The following is a 20,581-nucleotide window of genomic DNA, read 5'->3' as shown; positions in this document are numbered from 1 at the left end:
TTTCCTCATAAGGGGAGTGACGTGTTGCCATCTTGGCTAATGATAAATAAGTCTTGCTGCCTGATTTTGCACTAGTTGCAGTCTTCTCATTAAGTAACGTGGAAGTCCTAAGTAAGTGGAGTTGGCATAGTCGAGGTGTGAAATTACCAGAATAGCTTGAATGACTGCTTCTGTTGTAAGGAATCTACTAATTTTCCTGATCTTATGTAGTTGAGAAAAACAGGTACAGACTACTGTTCCGATCTGGGTTTTTATCGAGAGGTCCCTATTGATGGTGACACCAAGGCTCATGGCTGAAGGAGAAGGGAGTGGAGACACCCCCAACTCTACTGGCCAGAAGTTCGAAGTCCAATGTTAATCGCATTTTTTGTAACAACACTTTCCTATTAAGGATCAACCCCCTCAAAATATTGAAATCAGTTATAGCCTCCTTCATAATTGTAAAGTCTGACATTCCTCCGACCAAACAAATTTCACCTGGTTTTTCGACAACTGTTAAATATAGAACGTCTTGTTTCAAAAACTCCGGACATACCATGAAGAAAATTCTGCAAAAAAGGATCTGAAATAACCTTGCATTCCGAAACTTGTGCTGCTTGTATCGCCTCAACCAAACTTGGTTTAGGTCTAACACCACCCTCGCATAACATACTTCCCAGATAAATAGCACTAGTCCCTTCAAATGGGCATTTTGGAAATTTACTGTTAAACTGTTACTTTCCAATGTACATAAAATCTTCTTTAGTCTGTCATATTCTTCCTTGGAAGTACGGCCGCTGAAAACCTAAATGGCATTCTCCTGAATTGGGAAAGACCTCATGAGTAATAAAAGCTGTGAAACCCATATACCTGGGGTCTAATTGGATTTGATGGTATGCCAAAGAAAAGTCCACTATCTGATAGAGACTTCTAGCTGCACATTTCTTACCCTAGAATTATTCCCAGGCGACAGACCGGATCTGGAAAATTTTAGTGAGCAGTGCCACTGCATGCTGGTAAGTGGCTCCATGTGGCGTCAACGTCTGCCCCAGAAGTAACATGCGTGGTGCCTATATAGGCACCACCCCAGCACGCTGACGTCAGTGCAGAGCTGGAAAGAGTTACCCCTTAGTCATGTTTTGACTAAACTTTTTTAGACTTCCGTCAGTGTTTTTTGCGATCTGCTTTTGGTGTGGCAGGTATGTCATCTCGGAGGGCTGGTTTCAAGCACTGCAGCTCCTGTCACCGCCCAGTGTCGGTGTGGACCCGCACCTTGTATGCCTTTTGTGCCTCAGGCGTGACCATGATCTGAAGGCCTACTCTGATTGCCCTGCCATGAACTGGAAGGCCTTGAGGGACCAATACCGCAAGTTCAGGCGGCTCGACGTGCGACGCCGTGACAACCTCGGTCTGGGGCAAGAGGAAGGTGTTACGCCGCAAGCAGACTCGCGGCGCTACCAGTTTCCTCTTCGCCATCCATGGTGCAGCCCGTGCTGCCCCTCCCTCCTCTTCGGGGGCGCTGCGGTACAGCATTGCGGACCGCTGTGGCCATTTCAACGGAGTCACGGAAGGCACCCGCGATGCCAGTTGGTTTTCGGGCATGCAGCATAATTGCACGGCGGCCCATCTGCTTCGTGAGGCACCTTGGGACATTACACTCACCTGGTGTGGGCGTCTGGTGATCCCTTTTCCTGGAGGGCCATATTGTTGCTCTCCTATTCTCCTTGCTCCCAGAGGGCAATAGGGGAGAGTTACTTACCTTCCTAACATGGCAATCTTTTTGTAATGCACTTCCATCTTTTCCCTATCCAAGATGGCGACACCCCTCCTTCCTGTTTTGTCACTTCCGGTTCCTGTATGTCACTTCTTCTTTTTTTTTTTTTTTTTTCTGTGTTTAATGGATCAGAACCTTTCTTACTTGCGTTGCAACACTCCTTGTTCTCCTGGTGTGTCCTCGCTCTTGTTGGTTTCCTGGCTTCTCTTTTGGTGATTCCTTCCTTCCATTGGCGCTTATTTTTCCCCTTGTGCTTTCTGCTCCAGCTTGTCTTCCATTCTTCTTCTGGTTCCTTTTTGGGTTCCTGGTCTTAGTGTTCTCTGGCTCCTTGTCTTCTCCTTCATTCCTGGAGTCTCCTCATCAATATCAGAGTTTTTTTTCGCTCGGGGGTCAGCGTCCTGAACTGCGCATGCTGTTTCGAGCATCAGTAGCTGGTTATTGCTCGTCCCCGCAGGGAAATGCTTCCTAAATTACAGGTCCACCTTGGTATTCTGGGATTGTTCGCACGGATACCCATCCCTGAACCGCTCCCAGTTTGAACCTGGTACCCCAGCCCCGTGGCGCTCCCTGTTTTCACAATTGCCGCTTTTTTATTGGGCACTTGATTCCGGTATTGACTGGACAACCCGCCTCCCTTGGCTACCTTTTAAGTAAGCACACACTTACCTGAACCGCTGCCAGACTGACCAGGGTACCCCACCCAGTGACGCTCCCCGATTCCACAATTGCTGCTATTAAATGAGCCCTTGATTCTATTACTAACAACTGGACATTCGGCCCCCGGCCTCGCTTGCTTCTGTCTACCATTTAAAACCATCCGGCTCGCACGTCCTTTTCGTCCTGATGATGTTCTCCTAATAAAGGAGATTGAAACGTCGTTGACTCTTACAACCAAAACTCCCTCATTTAACATAATACCTTTGGAGTTTTGTACAATGTTGTCAATGCGATGTAAATATTTTTAAGTCCCCAGCGCCTATCACTTCACGCACTTTTTTCACTGTATATGTGTGAGCACTAGGACTACCTAATTACTAGTGGATGATATTCCGTTTATAAAGTCAATAAATGCGGTCATTCCAACTACCTTGTGTCCCGTCATACATTGTCTTCCTGGTCCGCCCTGCACTCTCAAAGTTCTCCAGGACTGCACAGAACTGGTTTGGACTGGGTACAGGACCCTCTGCCTTCAGAGGACAAAGGAGTTGCTAGTATAAATATTAGGACCCAGACCCAAGAACTTTAGATCACTACTGGGAAACAAGAAGAAACCTTTGCTGAGGAAGAGGAACCAAAGAGACTGAGGAAAAACTATCCCTAAGCTGAAGTGCTGCTTGGGGGATTGGCCTGCAGTGGTTGCCTGACTGCCAAAGAAAGGAGAGAGGAACTTTGTGTGTACTTTCATCAACTTGTGAAGGATCTCCAAGGGCTTGAGAAAGAGCTTGCCCCCTGCTGTTGTCTCAGGGACAACAGACTTCAGCCACCAACTCCCCAAGAGTTCTTTGGAAGTGCCTACAGTTGTGTTGGGCTTTCTGAGGAACTGCATGTCGCAAGGAGCTGGAAGTGCCACTCACAAAGAAGAAGCGTGTCGCCGCCGCTGTCGTCGCATCGTCAGAGGAGGATCGACGTCTCATCAGACGCCGCCGCATCAACAGGGAAGTGTGTCGCCACCGCTGCAGCTGTCGCATCATTGCCGGAGAAGAGGATCGATGTCGCATCAGATGCCACCGCATCCCCGGGAAGCGTGTTGCAGGGCCTGTCGCGGCTCAGAAGAATCGTTGAGTGGCTGTCTGGCGTGCACGCATCTTGTCGCATCCTAGAGAAGACGCCATCTTTGTTTAATTGCACCAGATCTTCAGCGCATCACGGCGTTGCGGGCCGCATCGCCACGGAAGCGAAGTTAGAACCGACCAATCACCTCCCCTTGCAGAGAAAAACCGATGCATCCCCTCGGTAGTAGTAGGGACCGGACGTATCACCGTTCTTGTGTGTAAGGAACCGACACATCTCCTTCCCTGCAACACTTTCATTGTATAGCGTTACGCATCTTAATGTACATTGACTCAAAGTGTCGCATTTTACATCCAAGAGAGAACTAAGCTAATTTTCCATTTTTTTCAGTACAGTATTGTGGATGTTTGTTGTTTGTGGTCTTGTGTTAAGTCTATATAAAAATACTTATTTTTATACTACAACTTGTGTGGTGTCCATCTGTAGTGTTGTACTGGTTTACTGTATGTGTTCACAAATGCTTGACACACTGCCTCTAAGGTAAGCCTGTTTGCTTGTGCCAAGCTACCAAGGGGGTGAGCAGGGGTTATTTTAGTAGTGTACCCCTAACCCTGACTAGATACAAGGGTCCCTTTTTGTCACAGGTACCTACCTATGCCAACTAGAGACACCCAAATCTAAGTACTGGTCAAGTAGCAAACTCCTGAGGTTTTGCATGCTCCTTCCACCAGAGCCAAGGCTGCAACCACTGTGCTAGCATGCGAAGTCCCGGTCCTGAAAATCTGCTGTAGGAAGGTGGATATCGGACTATAAGGTTACCCCAACTTTTTTTGCCTAGTGTTTAGCTGGTTTTCGGCTTAGTTGGCCTGGAATCCTGCTGGCCCCAGGCTATCTGCTCTCACTGTAAAATGGACTCCATGTACTTTAGGTACATCTCCAATTGGATATTGGGTCACTCTGTGAGCCCCTGTTTAGTGTACCATAGGTACCCAGGGCATAGGTACATCCAAGGCCTACCAGGGCCTGCAGTATGTATTATGCCACCCCTGGCTGGCCATCCAAACTGACACCACAGGCTGATCACTCAGCTTGGGCAAGGTCATGTAATCACCCCTTGCTTAGATATAGTATTCCTATATCTACCCTTATATATAGACACATATATACCTATAAGTCACTCCTATGGTGCTCTATCATGAGCTGAGCCTGTCTGCAGCTTTCGGAACCATGTCCTAATAGCTGTTCTATGATCTAGCCATACTATATACTCTTAAGTGCATTATAATCCCTGCGGTTAATGCTAACTTTGGTTTGGCTTTATCAAAACATGTTGTGTAAGGTGTCAAACACTTTGGAATACTACCCCACTGCCAGTCCTGGCTGCGGGGGTAGCATTCCACCCTTCTAGAGGGAGAAGACATGCAGTTACTGCTTTATCCGGTTAAAGTTAAACAGAGCCTCGGCATCACAAAATGGATGCTGCTGCCACAGACACGAGTCTGACCTCCTGCCACTGGACGAAACTCCGGCAGGGGAGACCTGGACAATCGGTTTCCTGTTCTGCTGGCACCTCCCCAGACAGCCTGTAGTGGTTTGGGGCAGGGTGGGTTCAATGGGAACTGCTGTTTCCAGACACTGCCTGGGGCACACAAGGTGCTCCATGCATAGCTCGGTTCAAACCAGTTGCTGGGGCACTCCAGCCCCAGCTCTGGCGCGAAACTGGACAAAGAAAGGGGTGTAACCACCCTCTTCTCAGGTTCCACCCATAGGAGGGACCTAGCAGGTAATCCAGCCCCTTAGATTACTATAAAGTTAGGAGCTGTGTCTAGAGACATTAGATTATCCTGGAAGAAACTATGAAACGAACTCTTGGGCCTTCGACGTTCCATTTCAACTGGAAGACTGAAGACTTCTCCCTTGTGGTCAAGGAGTGACCACCCTGTGCAAACAGGCACCAACAGTAACTTGCCGGTTTGCTTTGTCGATGCTCCCGACGGAACCCGAAGACTTAGCGACGCAGCCTCTGGACTTCCAGACTTCTCTGACTCCGACCCACATCCACAGCAAAGCTGAGACCCGTGGTGGACACGAGAGACGTGGGACCGGACCTCCTGCAGTACCTGCTTTTTGCTAAACGTGCAGCTTTTGAGGTGTCCTCAAAGTTGTGCATTGGGGATTGAGAAGCCCCAACCCCGAGCAGTAAGTGCACCGAAGCTCAGCCCTCCACACTCCACGAGTGCCGCGTGGGGCCTGCGCCTGCATTTCTCCTCGACGCGTCTTCGTGGTTGCTAGCCTGTTGGCTAGTGGCCCTCCTGAAGACATCCTTTTGAAAGGGAAAAAGCGTTTACAACGCAAATTTTACAACGCAGTACCTTTACCACGCAAGTCGTTACAACGACTTGCGCTGGGGGGCGCTCTAGGATAGGGAATAGTTAATTTACTATCCAAAACCTTCCCTACTATCCGCGGGGACTGGAGTTGGAATAACTATCCAGCACCCTCCAACGCAAGTCTTTGTAATGACTTGCATTGTAAAAGTTGCGTGGTAAAGGCATGCGTTGTAAAAGCATGCATGGTAATGACATACATCCCTTTTGAAACAACACTGCTTGCCTGGTTGCTCCGGGCTTGCTCCTGCTTTCCTGTAAAGGGGAAGCTCCCCAGACCTTGCTGGTTTGAACAGAAGCCGATCTTCCCTTCCTTCGTGGGTTGCCTTTGCCAAGGCTTGTTGGGTCCAATCGGATACTGACACGGCCAACAGCTAGATCCTTCGTGGGACAGTCCGTATCCAGCTCCTGGTCATCATCGACACCTCCTGGTCCACGTGGCTGCAGAGGCAAGCTTCATCTCCTCACCTGATTGCATGTCGACATCGCCTGGTTCCTTCCTGGTCACTGGCTAGTGACCCAGACTCTGTCCCCTCTGCTTTCAGGTTCTTCACTGCTCCGATCCACCATTGGATCTATCCGGACATCTTCCACCTGGTCGCCTGCAGCATTTTCTTGCAGCTCTCCAGATTGATCGACGAAACCCGACACAAAAGAACACCTATGCACCCGGCTTCCCTGGGTGAGGTAACTCGAGTACTCCGGTCCTCCCGTGGGTAACAACTATCCATTTGTCCTAGTTTAACTGGGTTTTCCCGTAGTCCACCTGGAAGTGTCCGAAATCTACTACTTTGTAACTTTTACGTTCCCATTGAAAGTCTATGGTAACTTGCGTGTGTTTAGACACTGCACACGCATCCTGTGGGACTCCTACTTCCTGACCTTTGGTTGATCAGTGTAGCCCCAGCGATTTCCTGGGCCTACTAACCTTTCCTGAAGTGGTTCTTATACCACTTAGTATATGGTTCATGAGGCCCCTAGGGCAGAATTGTATTTGTGCAACTTATAGTATGCTTATTTAGTAACTTGTGCTGTATCTCGAACTCTGACCTCATAAAGAGTGCAGAGGGGTTGTGTTAGTAATAAATACATATATATTTGATATATACCTTGTGTGGTGTCCTCTCATTTGGTATTCAAGGGATTATAATTGGTAAAACAATTGGCTTCACATGCTCTCTGAAGTATTAGCCTAAGACTGCTTTTTCCATGCTACCACTAGGATAGGTGGTCTATAAGGTTGACTTTACAACCATCACCATAAGGGTTGTTTGGACTGATGCAGGGTGCCCACTAGAATAGTGGACATCATATATCAGGCGAATTTCTCACATCTACCATAAGCATTTTGGGTTTCCTTGTACGTGTTCCCGAAACACTATTGCCTGGACTGATGAGTCCATAGGAATGAGCACTTTGCCCATTCCGGTCTGCATACTTTTTGGTTTGAAATAGTTTCACAGACCCACCTTCGGGGAGGTATTGTTTGGGTATCTATGAATACGTTACTTATCTTCAGTAACGCCTTATCTGATTGAGACTAGATCTAGCCACAGATTTCCTACCAGCCCACCCATCTGCCCCTCTCTGCAAATGGATTTCTACGGACCTGTTTCCCATTTCGGGCCCTGGATTACCTTACCAATGGTCGGTGTTCTTCGTGGCTCCGTGCTCCTGCTGTGGAAAGTCGTGAAAGTAACGGACGTCAGCGCTCTGGAGTGGTGCCCATATAGGTTCCTCGCACATCACTTGTGGCACTGATGTCACGTGAAGCCAATCGGCATCCAGGGATACCACTTGCGAAAAATTTCCGGATCCAGTCTGATGCCTGAGGGTAATTTTAATGTAAGAAATCTGCAGCTAGATAATCTCTACCAGATGAAGCATTACCGAAGGTAAGTAACTCTCTGGCATCCTTTACAATAGACAACATTTCTTTAATTGTAGGTAGTGTGAATCTATCCCTAATTATATTCCTATTTTAATGGCAATGCATAATCTTCATTCAATGTTACTATGTCGGTTACAAAAGGAGAAACTCATTTGGCTGATTATATAGCCACACGTTTTTGCAATTCCTTGGACACATACTCCCTAGCATAGGAACGTTCCTCAGTCCAGGAACTTTAGGTTGAGCATCCGATGTTAACAATATTTTGTGTTTAAAATCAAACTATTTCCCAGTAGATTTGCCAACAATTTGAGGGAATTCCTTTGATAACGAGCACTAGTCTGTTCTCTATCGTCCGTTACCAACACTTACTGCCTACTGTTTGGGTCTAACTCTATATGTAGATTTGTTAGAAGCGCATCATCTAACTCTCCAGTTGTTTTTCTGCTTTTACTTTTCAAAACCAATGTTGTATAATCCAAAATGTCAATCCTTCACCAGATTACCCTTCTGGGTGTATGTGTGACTTTAGTCTCTCATCTATTCGTTTCACAATTTGTTTCCTATCAAACCTTTTTAGGTCTCGGCTAGTAACGCGCTGAAAGCGCGTTCTGGCCAGAGAACTATAGTCGGCGTCTCAGCAGTCTGAGAACGCCGAAGTGAGACAAGACCTGGCCATGCGCAGCGTTTCCCCATAGGATAACGTTGTGCGCGCGGCCAGGTCTTGTCTCTACAGCATTGCATGCAGAGCGGATCGCGTCGCGCGCCTCTCTGGAATGCAGGGGGAGTCTGCAGAGAGGCGCGCGGCGCTGATAAGCGTCAAAGCTTGTTGTTTCCTGTTGTGCAGCTGGCAGATGCCAGCATGCACGCGAGACCTCCCTTTAGATACTTTCACTCTTGCCGCATCTGCTTTGGACCAGAACACGTGGAGGCTACTGACGACCGCATCACCGAGACAGCCCCAGAAATCCTCTTGCTAGCCAAGTGACACGTCTCAAGCCTGCGTAAGTGTGGGGGCAGGCAGGCGGGGACTTGTGGGCATCTGGGCAGCATCTTTGCGTACTCTGCAGTCAAAATATAGTGCTGGGTGGCGAGAGATGGAAGGGGATGACCTGCCTCGGCACATGTGTGGAGCCAAAGGAGTCTAATGTGGCGCGACTGGGTACAGCGGTGTTGGCGTCCCCCGTTATGTTCTTATGTTATGAAAATTTATAATGCGCACAGCTGCTCCAGCGAAGGAGCGTCCTGGCGCAAGACAAGGTAGCTAACACAACACACCAAGGAAGGCAAGAGACTAGGAAACAAACAGGCTCAAGGAAATAAAAAAGTCTTGATGGCCCTACGGAATAAAGAGATTATCAAGCGCACGTATCTTTAAAGGAAGAGAATTCCACAGGGCCGCAGCCTGAACTCGAAATGAGCGGCCTCCAGCTCGGCTAAGCTTAAACCGAGGGACCACTGCAAGATCCTGACCTAAAGATCTCAAAGAGCGGGCAGGGACATACAGCGTCAAAAGATTCATAAGAATCGGGGCAGGAAAGCCCTTAAGAATTTTGTAGGACAAACAGAGCACTTTAAATTGAATCCTCTGCTTGATAGGAAGCCAGTGGAGGGAATGCAAAGTGTTGACAGCGGAGCAGAACCTGGGCAGACCCACCACAGCTCTGGCTGCCGCGTTCTGGACACGTTGCAAACGTGCAATTTCGGCCTGGTTCACCCCTACCAAGTAGGAACTGGCGTAGTCAAGCCGAGAGACCACCGTCGCCTGCAGCACCAGCTGCCTGGTCGAGGCGTCAAAAAATTTCAGGGCTGGTCTTAGTCCTCGCAGAATGCCAAAACAGAAGGCGGCAGTTCTCTTAGTATGGGAGACAAAGCTAAGGGCGGGATCTAGCCACACCCCAAGATTTTTTGTCTCCATTACCGGAGTCTGGGTAGGCCCAAGTTCCGGAGGCCACCATATGTCGCCCCATAGTTCCGATTGCTTGCCGATGATCATTATCTCAGTTTTTTTTTGCGTTCAGCTGGAGGCAGTTGGAATTCATCCAGCTGGCAAGCGCCCTCAGTCCATTCTGGAACCTAGGGGCATCCAAGTCAGAGTCCCCGCTGAGCGTGACCGCCAGCTGAGTGTCGTCAGCGTATGAGACCATAGTCAAGCCCCACTGCTTGACGACATCAGCCAACGGCCTCACGTACAGATTGAATAACGTGGGGCTCAGCGAGGATCCCTGGGGAACCCCCTGGTCCAGCGGATGGAATTTGGACTGATGGGGTGGAATAGCCACGCAAAAAGATCGGTCGACAAGAAAAGAGCCGAACCACTGGAAGGCAGTCCCTGGAAGGCAGTCCCTGTGATACCAGCTTCTTCCAGGCGCTGGAGAAGAATTTTGTGAGAGACGGTGTCAAAGGCGGCGCTAAGATCTAATAAAACAAGCGCCGCCGTTTGACCCGAATCTAACACCATGCGCAGATGTTCCACCATATAAAGAAGGGCTGTCTCCGTCCCGTGCACATAATACAGCGCCCACTACCCAAACTGGGACTGTACAGGAGTCAGTACAAAGGGTAGCGGCAGCTATAGGGAAAGCTCTGTTCGGCACTGAAGGGTTACGGGCAAAAATGCAACAGCATTGCATGCTTATATCGCATGTGCAGCAGCACTGTAAGCCCCCCACTAACAGTACCTCCCAGACCGCAGTAAAAGTGCAGGCTTCTTTAATATACAACCGGTTTAACGTCCGAAGCGGAAATACACGTTATCAAATTGGTACTTTCAGTGGTTAAGGTTGCAGTGTGTAATCAATCATAATGGATTAATCCTATCCTTGGAGTGCTCAAATACACTTTGGGAAAGCTTTCTTCAGGGAACTACACTTACAAGTCCACATTTGCTTTCAAACTCTGTGTGCAGTATGACGACCTTCCTAGTTTAGCTTCCTCTGCGGTTCTGTTCTCTTTGACAGTGAGTTATCACAGCTACCACATTCACATAGCATTGTCAGTCTCTGACTTGGAGACAGTCACAGAAGCATGCACGATTTACAAAACGAAGGACCGCAGCCCCACTCGTAATGCAGTGCTTCTTTCAGACCATGTCCCATCTAGGGGCCCCAAGCCTGCCCAAATGTAGGGACAATGTCCGCCTCTTCTGGGACACAAAATTGTCATTCTTTATCCTTTGTGCATACGCAGCGTTTCTAGGTACTTCTTGCGCTCCCTTTAGGTCTGGCCAAGACTCCGCTTTGGGTGCTTGCCACGCTCGTAGTTAAAATAATTATTGAGAGACATCCTGGTAAATATTGCTGTGTGTATAAAGGAGCTTTCGTTCTGCCCTCTCCACCCATTCATGTTGTCACGTGATCTTCATGTTCTGCTTCCGTCCACCATGTCTCACCGCCACGGACAGTTGGTCGCGCCGCTCCAGCTGCTGGTTTTCTTCTCTCTGAATGACTGCCATTTCCTCTTGCGCACGTTCATTAGGTTTTTTTTAACCTTCCTTTTTGCAGCAGGTAATCTTTATTTTGCAAAAGATGCATGAAATCCTTCTTTTTAATTATTTGTTTCCTGAAAGATGGCTTCTCAAAAGCCAGACATATTGACTTTGGCAGTGCTTGTTAAGCTGCTGTTATGAAGTGCGTGGAAGTGCGGTAACATTGTAGCTGTTTGCAATGGAGTGCCTGGCAATGTATCTATTCTTGTCTCATTTACAAATCAGATGAAAGCCTTGCTTAAAAATGAAAGTTTTAAACCTTTTCATAAACGCGTGTTCTGTGAAGGTTTCGGTACCAACGTTTTGTGTGTGGGTTTATTTTAATATTTTTTTGTGTCATATGCTTGCAAAATAAGGTAGCTTGAGACTACCAATGCTTGTTTGCGACAATGAACAGAGTGTCTAGATTATCATTCGTTGGCTTTCCTTTTATAAATCATTGTTTTATGGGTGGAAGCATTAAAAAAAATAATGTTCAGTTAAATACATCCCTTCTGTTACTTGGCGGGCTTGAAACCAATGCTCTAAAGCAGTTATGTGGGCATCTACCAACAGAAAACATGAATAGAAAGAGTAATCATTGAAAAACAGCCCCCGCCCCCCACCCTCTCCTTTCCCCAGCCACCCTTGTCTGGCAGAAACGAGTGCACAGCTTGGGGGCACTGGGAGAGAGTGTCACCTGCTGATCCCTGGCCCAGGCCTTGAGCTGTTTGTTCTGGCCTTCCCATGTTTACACTAGGTCTTGCATTTGTGAGAGTTTAACCTATTGGCATTGTAAATGACACTGCTTTTTTTTTTTTTTTTTTTTTTTTTTAAAGCAACACATAAATAAAAGGCAGTGCCATTTGCAATGTCAATAGCTCAAACTCTCGTAAATACGCGAGTGATTGCATTGCAAATGCAATAGGTCTCACATTTGCGAGACATTAAGCTTTTGGCATTGTAAATGACAATGCCATTTATTTATCTGTTTTCAAAACCAACACATAAATAAAAAGTTTGTCATTATCAATGTCAATAGCTCTAACTTTTGCAAAGATGAGACCGTTGCATTGTAAATGCTTGTTTTATTATTAACGGTAAAAGGTGTACCATAATCAGCATGCACTCTCATTGGCACACCATCAAATGTGACAACACATTGAGTCCTTTTCTATTGCCAATGTGTATACAGTTATTTTAGCCATTCATGACAGCCATCCAAGTTATTTTTATCCTTATCACTTCCACATTCTATTTCTTTTTCATCATCAACACCCCTCACTATTCAATTTTTTTCTACACACTTTCACAAAGTGTCCTATAGTACCATATATTCCACATTTTTGTTTCTTCGCTGGACGCTTCTTCCTAAAATAATAAATGATCCAGCCTATCACAACTATAATATCTTGGATATTTCTTTTCTACTTTCTTCTTTTTCTTTTAATTTTTTATAACAGTATTTTACCCGACTAGCAACAGCATCCCTAACTCCGCCGACTACTGAACTTCCATCTTGCACCCTCCTTTTTTTCCCGGTGGCACGTCTTTTAGACATTTCTATTTTCTGAACAAAGGGAACAACCCCTTCAGAAAGAGCATCACTCTTTATCCCCAGCCTCTATTTGAATGACCGAATTACTGCCATGCATCAACACGTGATCTCTGATTAATTCATCCTGTTACCCTCCATATTTACAACCAATCGCTAACATTTTTAACTGCATTTAATAATTGGCTCTTGTTTCAACCTTCCCCCACCTTCTTTGAAAGAATTTTAATTTGATGGCAAAGTAAGTATCCAAATTTACTAATGCAGCAGAAAAGGTAGTTGTCACCTGAAACCCCATGTTACAGTATTTTATTGTAAAACTTTTAATCCTTGAGGTACGAAAAGGTGTAAAAATATATATATATATATATTTTTTTTGGTCAGTTTACATAGTATTCTGTCTATCAATGGCCCCAATGTAATTTAAAAAAAATAATCTTCATTCCATTCCAACCACATCGGAGGTTCTTTTCCACTAGCCAAGATTACCTTTTGTGGGCTGATAGTAAAATTCTCGTTACTTATTGCTTCTGGTGAAATTGTCCAGTGTCCTTACTTCACCTAACAGAATTTGCCCACGGACTTTTCTTCACCACCAACACTTGTTAAATATTAATATAGAATACATAAGGGGGAGTGGCTAACTGCAGACGGGAATGGCCGCACTGTAGCCGAGCTCCGCTGCGCCACTCCCTAAATATCCGATTCAACTGATCTGCCCTGGCCGAATTCCCTTCCAAAGGGGCTTACTGAAGATCGCTGTTGCTGCACATAGTATGGGCGAAATCTGGGATCAATTGTGAGGACTGTTGCAGGACTGCTCCAGAAGCTGGCTCTACACACGCGGGTGCGCCGGAGGAGGTGGTCGCTCCTCAGCACGTACAAGCCACGCAACACCGCGGATGAGGCCTGGGCCGCGATAGGTGTGGGTGAAGTAGAGCAAACTGCACCCTTTCCCTGGAAGCCGTCGGACTCGCAGGCGACATCCAGTGATACACCCCAGCAGGTTGGTGAACGCTGGGGAGAGGGAAATGAGCTGGCTCTGGCTAAAGTTAACCCCCCCCACCCCCCCCTCCCCACACACACACACACACACACACTGCGACCATTATCCACAGAGGCAAGCTAGTTAGAGGCCCGGAAAGGGCCTTCCGAACAGCCTCAGCATCCAACGCGGCCCATGTACAGCATACCCCTCTACCTATACGAACTGTTCTGAAGGCTGGCGTGGCTGCAGGCTGGGACGCCTGTTCACGCGCTAACCCCCAAAGGACAATGTAGATACGCAGGAGTCCGCGCCACCCCTCATGAAGAGCTGAGTATCCATTGGTGCCACGACAACCTGCTTGCTGCCGGACAGGGTCCATCGCCAACATATACGTTCAGGTAGCTCCGGCGGCGTGTCCAGCGAAGGCGGCCAATATACACCTCAAAAGGGGAGGGTACGAATTGATACCTCAGCTGGTGAACGGTCCTGGGGCTGGACCACACAAGAAACCCCCACGTCTGACAGAGGGTTAATTATCTGACCTATGACCCACTGATCACAATAATCTTTCATACACTGCGTAGTGGTGAACAATCGGAGCCCCCTGCGCCTCTGGGGGGTATCTACTAGTGCTGCATAGACTGAGGGGCTGAGGTGCCATGTGCCAAAGACGACAGTCCGGGTGGAGGGTTCCACTGGAAGGCAGCGGTGAGTAGTTGTTGCATCCCGATCCTCCATCGCAACCCCTTTGACGGAGCAGGAATGGCGATGGGCCGCAGTGGACGAACAGCAACGCAGGCCAAACTAGACAAATTTGCGTGGCAGAAAAACCAGGGGAAGGGCCAGGGCACGGCCACAACCCAAAGCGAGAACTCTGGGCCTATGAACAAAGATATCCTTGAGGCGATCACCACAGTACGGACCTCTCTCGAAACCCGAATCGACAGTCGCCACTGAAGTGGCCTCAATTCGGGAAGACATGAGGAAAATGGCAGATTGTGTGAATACAGTTGAGAACACTACAACAGAACAGGTGACTGATACTGCCCTCCTTGAAAAACAGGTGACTGAGCTGCGCACCTCTCACAAAGCAATGGCAATACAGCTGGACGGATACAAAGGCAGAATGAGGCGAAATAACGTTTGTATTCTTGCCATTCCGGAACGAGCGGAGGGGCAGGCAGCCGATCTGTTCATTGAAGAGCTGATCCTACAACACCTTCAACCACGAGACCTGCCAAAGCCGGGTGCTTCCCCCTCCCCCCGACCGTTTCTGGCCTGATTATTTAATTTTCACGACTGCGATGTGATCCTTCAGACTGCGCAAGCGCTCTCTCTTTCCCCCCCCCCCCGCCATTGACATTTGAAAACCGTAAGATCACCTTCTTCCCGGATTTCCCCTTTAAGGGTCCAGAAACAACGTATTAGCTTCCTGGAAGTAAAATGGGCTCTCAGAGACCAGGAGATCAAATATGACATGTTCCCAGTGGAATCAGATGGCAAACTGTGGTTCTTCACGAGGCCTGAAGACGCCTGGGACTGGCTTGATGGCTGGCGTACAGTTGGTAAGAGATCTCACAAACCTGCACCTGTGACTGGTGGAACCAGCGACTGTCGCCAACAGAGACGCTGCCCTCCTCACTCTGATTAAGACTCTCAGAGCCCTACGGGGTGACTATGAAAGCTAGAATACTGAAATGGACTGTCTGGTAGTCTTTTAGCCTTTCACATTTAGCTGGAAATAAACGTTATACTCCGCTGTAATTTTTCTTATTTGTGCCTTGCCTGATGGCCTTGATGTTCTCTTTATCTGATCTGCTTATGTCAGGACATATTTGATGTCTTTGCTCTATATTAGCTTTGTGTAATCAAAAACTCAGTTACATATGTTTTGCCCCATGGGCTTATCGGCCGGGGCGGCCTACTAGAATTATATATTGTTGCCTTAGGGAGAGGGGTTGTTCACGTTCCCGAAGTTGACCAGGGTGGGTGACGGGCACTCTGCAAGCTGGGGGTGGCGGGTGGGTTCAGACCCGTTGTGCAGGGAGGCAGGGTGGGGGGGTCCAGTTTGTGAGGGAGGGAGGGAGGTGTTTAAGTATATTTCTTTTGTTCTTTGCCACGGTGGGCTGCAACGCTTGGTTCTTCGGTAACACACCTGGTTCCTACGTCTCTTGTGCATGTGAACATTACTTAAGCTGTTTCTGGCCACTGACTGACCTACATTTTGCTATGTGGGGGGGGGGGGGGGCTCACCGACCTGATCAGATGGCACCTGGCTTAGGACTTAACATATCCATGTGGAATGTTAATGGTCTAGGGGACTAGATTAAGAGGGGTATTGTGTTACACTATGTCAAACGGCAAGAGCTTGAAATTGTGATGCTTCAAGAGACACACTTGGTAGGAAACTCATGTGGGGCTCTAAACAGAAAGGGGTATCGAATGGTAGTTCACTCTGGATTTACCTTGGGCTCCAGGGGGTGGGGATTCTCCTCCAAAAAGGCTGTCCCTATATGATCCACAACACCTGGACCGACGCTCAGGGCAGGTACTCGGTGGTCACGGGCACCTGGGAGGGACGGGTCCTTAATGTAGTCTCTCTGTATGCCCCCCCCCCAGGGTTACAGCGACTGACACTACGCGACGTAGGGACATTGCTACTGGAACTGCCCTTGGGAATGTTGATACTGGGGGGTGACTTTAATTTAAAAATGGATGGTTCTCGGGAACATCTTCCACCCCAAGAGGACCCGCTGCGAGGCTCGCAACTCCCAAGAGTTCGCTAATGCCCTGGGTGTTGACATATGGAGGTGGCTGAACCCATTGCATACACACTTCATGTTTCAATCAGGGGCACACGGTAGCCAATCTTGAATACACTACATGTTAACTCACACTCAAGACATTCACACTTTAACCAGCTCCCACTTCCTGACACTAGGGCTATCTGATCATTCCCCTATTCTTACAACTTTTGGCGTACAACGGGCCAGACCCCCGGCTCAATAGTAATCCAACCATGGGTGCTAAAGATAGCACACATCAAAGAGGCACTCCTGAAGGACACTGACTACTACTTTGCGGAAAATGTGGGGTCAGTCGCCTCGGCAGTGACACTGTGGGGAGCATTTGTAGCTGTCATTAATGGTAGGACATAGGACTGAGCGCTCAAGAAGGGTAGTTGAAATGAAGGTGAACAAATTGGCTAAGAAGGAAATTGTCGCGCGTGGCCCCGACCCCCCCCCCCCCCCCCCCCCCCCCCCCCCCCCCCCTTACTCGGCACACCTTAAACATTAAGAGACCGGATTACAGGCAGTTCCTTTTAAAAGATGCGTTCCCTATCTACCTGTCATTGGATCTATGAGCAAGGTGAACGTACAGGCAAACTCCTGGCGTGGCTGGATCGCAAGGAGCAGGCAGCGCGATGGGCCCATGCGATAGCCAGCCCCGATAGTGCACTTCTTACTGACCCTCAAAAACTTGCTGACACCTTTGCATCTCATTTTGAGGAGGTCTATAATGTCTTGGCAACATCTCAAGCCTCACTGTTGGCCAATCTCCTTGCCACCATCAATGTGGTGAGCCTTTCCCCACAGGATAGGGATGTCTTGGAAGTGGACATTATTGAGACTGAGATTCAAAAGGCCATATGAGATTTCCGCTCCGGCAAAGTGATGGGTCCAAATGGACTTCCCATTAAGCTCTTTAAACCCATGGCAGCAAAACTAGCGCCCCATTTGTTGAGTCTATATATGGAATGCTTTGAGTCAGGACTCCTCCCTGCCGATATCTGCACTGCCGCTATAGTAGTCGTCCATAAACCGAACAAGCCAGCAGAAGCCTGTAAATCATACCGCCCTAGCTCCCTTCTTACTGCCGAAGCTAAAATCCTGGCTAAGCTCCTGGCCAACTAACTCCTTCCTTATATCACTGGACTGATTCACCCAGACCAGTCCGGATTCATGGCGGGAAGAAACACTGCTAGAAATCTGCGACGGGTGAATGCTGCCCTGTGTAGACTTACTACCGTTGAGGAGGAAGCGTTCCTACTATCCTTAGATGCCACCATGGCATTTGACACCATTGAATGGGATTTTCTCTTTGCTGTGTTGACTTGTATGGGGTTTGGACCCAAGGTGATAAGATGGATTAGGTTATTATACACACAACCCACAGCGCACGTCACCGTCAACAATCACCACTCCGCCACTTTTCCCCTCCGACGGGGCACGAGGCAGGTTGCCCGTTATCTCCACTCCTTTTCGGACTGGTATTGTAGCCACGGGCCGTTTGGATTAGGGGGGATCCCGGAATACAGGAACTTACATGGACAATAGACCATGAGGACCGCATCTCGCTATACGCAGACAATATTCTTCTCAATTTGGTCTCTCCAGCACGCTCTCTGTGGAGGATACTCCACGTACTTCACATATTTGGTGCTCACTCAGGATACGGGATAAATTGGTCCACATCTCAGATGTATGTATTGTGGGGCGAACCCCGATCCAACCCACGGAGATATGGCATCCCAAGGCTTTCGGTACCTGGGAGTTTTTGTCACTTCAGATGTTAATTTCTTCTTTGAGCGGAACTTGCTGGGGCCTCTTCAACGTTTAAAATCAGACGCCCAACACTGGCGATCTCTCCCTCTCATGAGGCGCGCGTCCCTGTTTAAGATGCTCGCGCTTCCGCGCTTTCTTTTTGCGCTACAGAATGCTCCTAACTCTATTCCAGACTCCTGTTTTTCCCAAATTGACTGCGTTGTATGGGGACTATTGTGGGAGGACCGCCTGCCACGAATCTCTATGAACAATTTCACCATGAGTTGGTACGACGTGGGCTTAGGGTTGCCAGACATATGACTACTATCAGGCTCCCCAACTGACAGCAATTAATAGATGTGTGTTTGGCCCACATGACGATCCCAATTTCCGCACAGATCACTGGCTCATGGGGCAGGGTGGTTATAATAGGGCATTATATACCAATCCCCGTAAACTTGACTGGCCTCACGGCCTGTACAGTTGAGGTTTGGCATGGAGACACGAGAAAGCTGGGTTGACATAACAGTCTGACGAAGGCAACGTCTCTCTGGGAACCTTATATATTGGGTCAACTCGGCAAATGCCCCAGATTTGATAAATGGGACACTATTGGGATCTCCACAGTTGGGGACATGTGGGGGGAAAGGGAAACCGGCCACATTTGCTGACCTCCAGACAAAGTACCAACTGACGCATTTGGAGACCTCTAGATATCTCCAGATCAGTCACGCTATTTTGGTTGCCCTACCAAAAGGGATCCCTCTCCCTGACTCTTTCCCCCCCATATCCCCCCCCCCCCACCCTGGAAGACCGGCTGCTGTTAGACCCCGTGGACCACAAGGCCATCTCCCTCACTTATAAGAAATTGGTGAATAACCGTGCTGATCCAATGCAGAAATTACTTATAGCCTGGGAGGCGGACCTGGGAAGTATAGATGACGAAGACTGGAGAGACGCGCTGGCCTCTCCCAGAGAAGTAGCCATCCCCATGTGACTAAGGCTCATCCAGCGGAAAATCCTCCACTGGGTCTACTTTGATGCTAAACTACTGTTTAGACTGGGTAGGCGAGCTGATCCGCTCTGTCTCCGACACTGTAATCAAACTGGCACCTTTGTACACATACTAGGGGAATGCCCACACATTCAGCATTATTGGGAAAAGATGACTCGCTAAATTGAAAGGACATGTGACGAGCCCCTGAAGCCCTCTCCCCAACTCTGCCTCCTTAATATATGGGAGGCCACTGACCTCTCCCAGGCAGAGCAGGCGTAGGCCTAGATTGGTTGGATCATCGCAAAACGCAACATCGCACAGAAATTGGGGGTGGACACGATTTCACTTTGAATGATGGGGCAAAGGACATGGACAGTGCAATGATAGCAGAGAAGGCTGTGTTCAAGGGACAAGAATGCCCCAGGAAATGGGATCATAAATGGGGAAAGTGGAAGAAATACAGAGGTGACATTTGCATCTTACCTACTGTAGAGCTGCGTCTTGAAAGGTAAAATTGATGGCCCCGCTAAAAGACGAAGTTGAGTCCTCCCCACTGGCAAGCTAGAAAAAATGTGTCCACTTGGCCCTATCATTTCATCTTATCACTGTATGTAGTTCCTTGGTTTAGTGATGTATCACACAGAGGATTGGGTGATGACCAGAGGCAGCGAAATGATGTAATCTTTGTTCAATATTGTATGGAATGGAATGATACAATTTTCTTGTTTTGGGAACACCAGTACTTTAATGAAAATGCTATGCACCAATGCAATTTTGTTGCAAATAAAAACAGTTAAAAATAAATATATATATATATAATGCATAAGATTCCAATCTAGCATGTATTGAAAATACTGCCCCACTCCTTAGTAAAATGTTTTGCAATACATACTAGCTCTACCGTACAGTGAAATAAATATATGAATCAAGCTGGACTAATGAAGTATACAGACACCTTGGCGGGATCCAGTGCCAAGATACTTTACAAATATTTACAACAAGGGGTGGTGAGGGACAGAGTCTCTGAATTAAGCAGAAAGCTCTCACCCAGTCAAGAGATCAGGGCTAGATCCAACACCGTTTTTTAGCTCACTGCACCATCCCAGTTTCAGAACCCGGCTGTATGCAAATTAGTCTGTTCCTGTCCCAGTGCATGATGGGAACAGGGCAAACCAAACTACAACAGCCAATTCTTACACTGGGAAGGAAACAAGCTCCCGGGGACCGGTTTCTGGCATTACAGCCGTCTTCGGCCCGGTTTGCTTGAAT

General features: G+C 48.0%; 1 protein-coding gene across 2 annotated transcripts in view; it reads left to right on the top strand.

Annotated features, from left to right (window-relative positions):
- Nucleotides 1-20,581, top strand: part of BRDT (bromodomain testis associated) — a 2,469,968-nt gene that overhangs the window by 2,457 nt on the left and 2,446,930 nt on the right. Inside the window, exon 1 of one of the 2 annotated variants that reach the window (XM_086953937.1) lies at nt 11,149-11,268. The exons of the other annotated variant lie outside the window; for it this stretch is intronic. The gene's annotated coding sequence lies outside the window, so the exon portion shown is untranslated. Of the gene's footprint in view, nt 1-11,148; nt 11,269-20,581 lie in introns of those variants that run through there. 2 annotated transcript variants of the gene reach the window in all.

The sequence above is a fragment of the Lissotriton vulgaris genome, chromosome 1_1 (assembly GCF_964263255.1).
Source record: "Lissotriton vulgaris chromosome 1_1, aLisVul1.2, whole genome shotgun sequence".
NCBI classification, from domain to species: Eukaryota; Metazoa; Chordata; class Amphibia; order Caudata; family Salamandridae; genus Lissotriton; species Lissotriton vulgaris.
The sequence above is the reverse complement of the archived record's forward strand: the minus strand, read 5'-3'. Positions and strand labels throughout refer to the sequence as shown.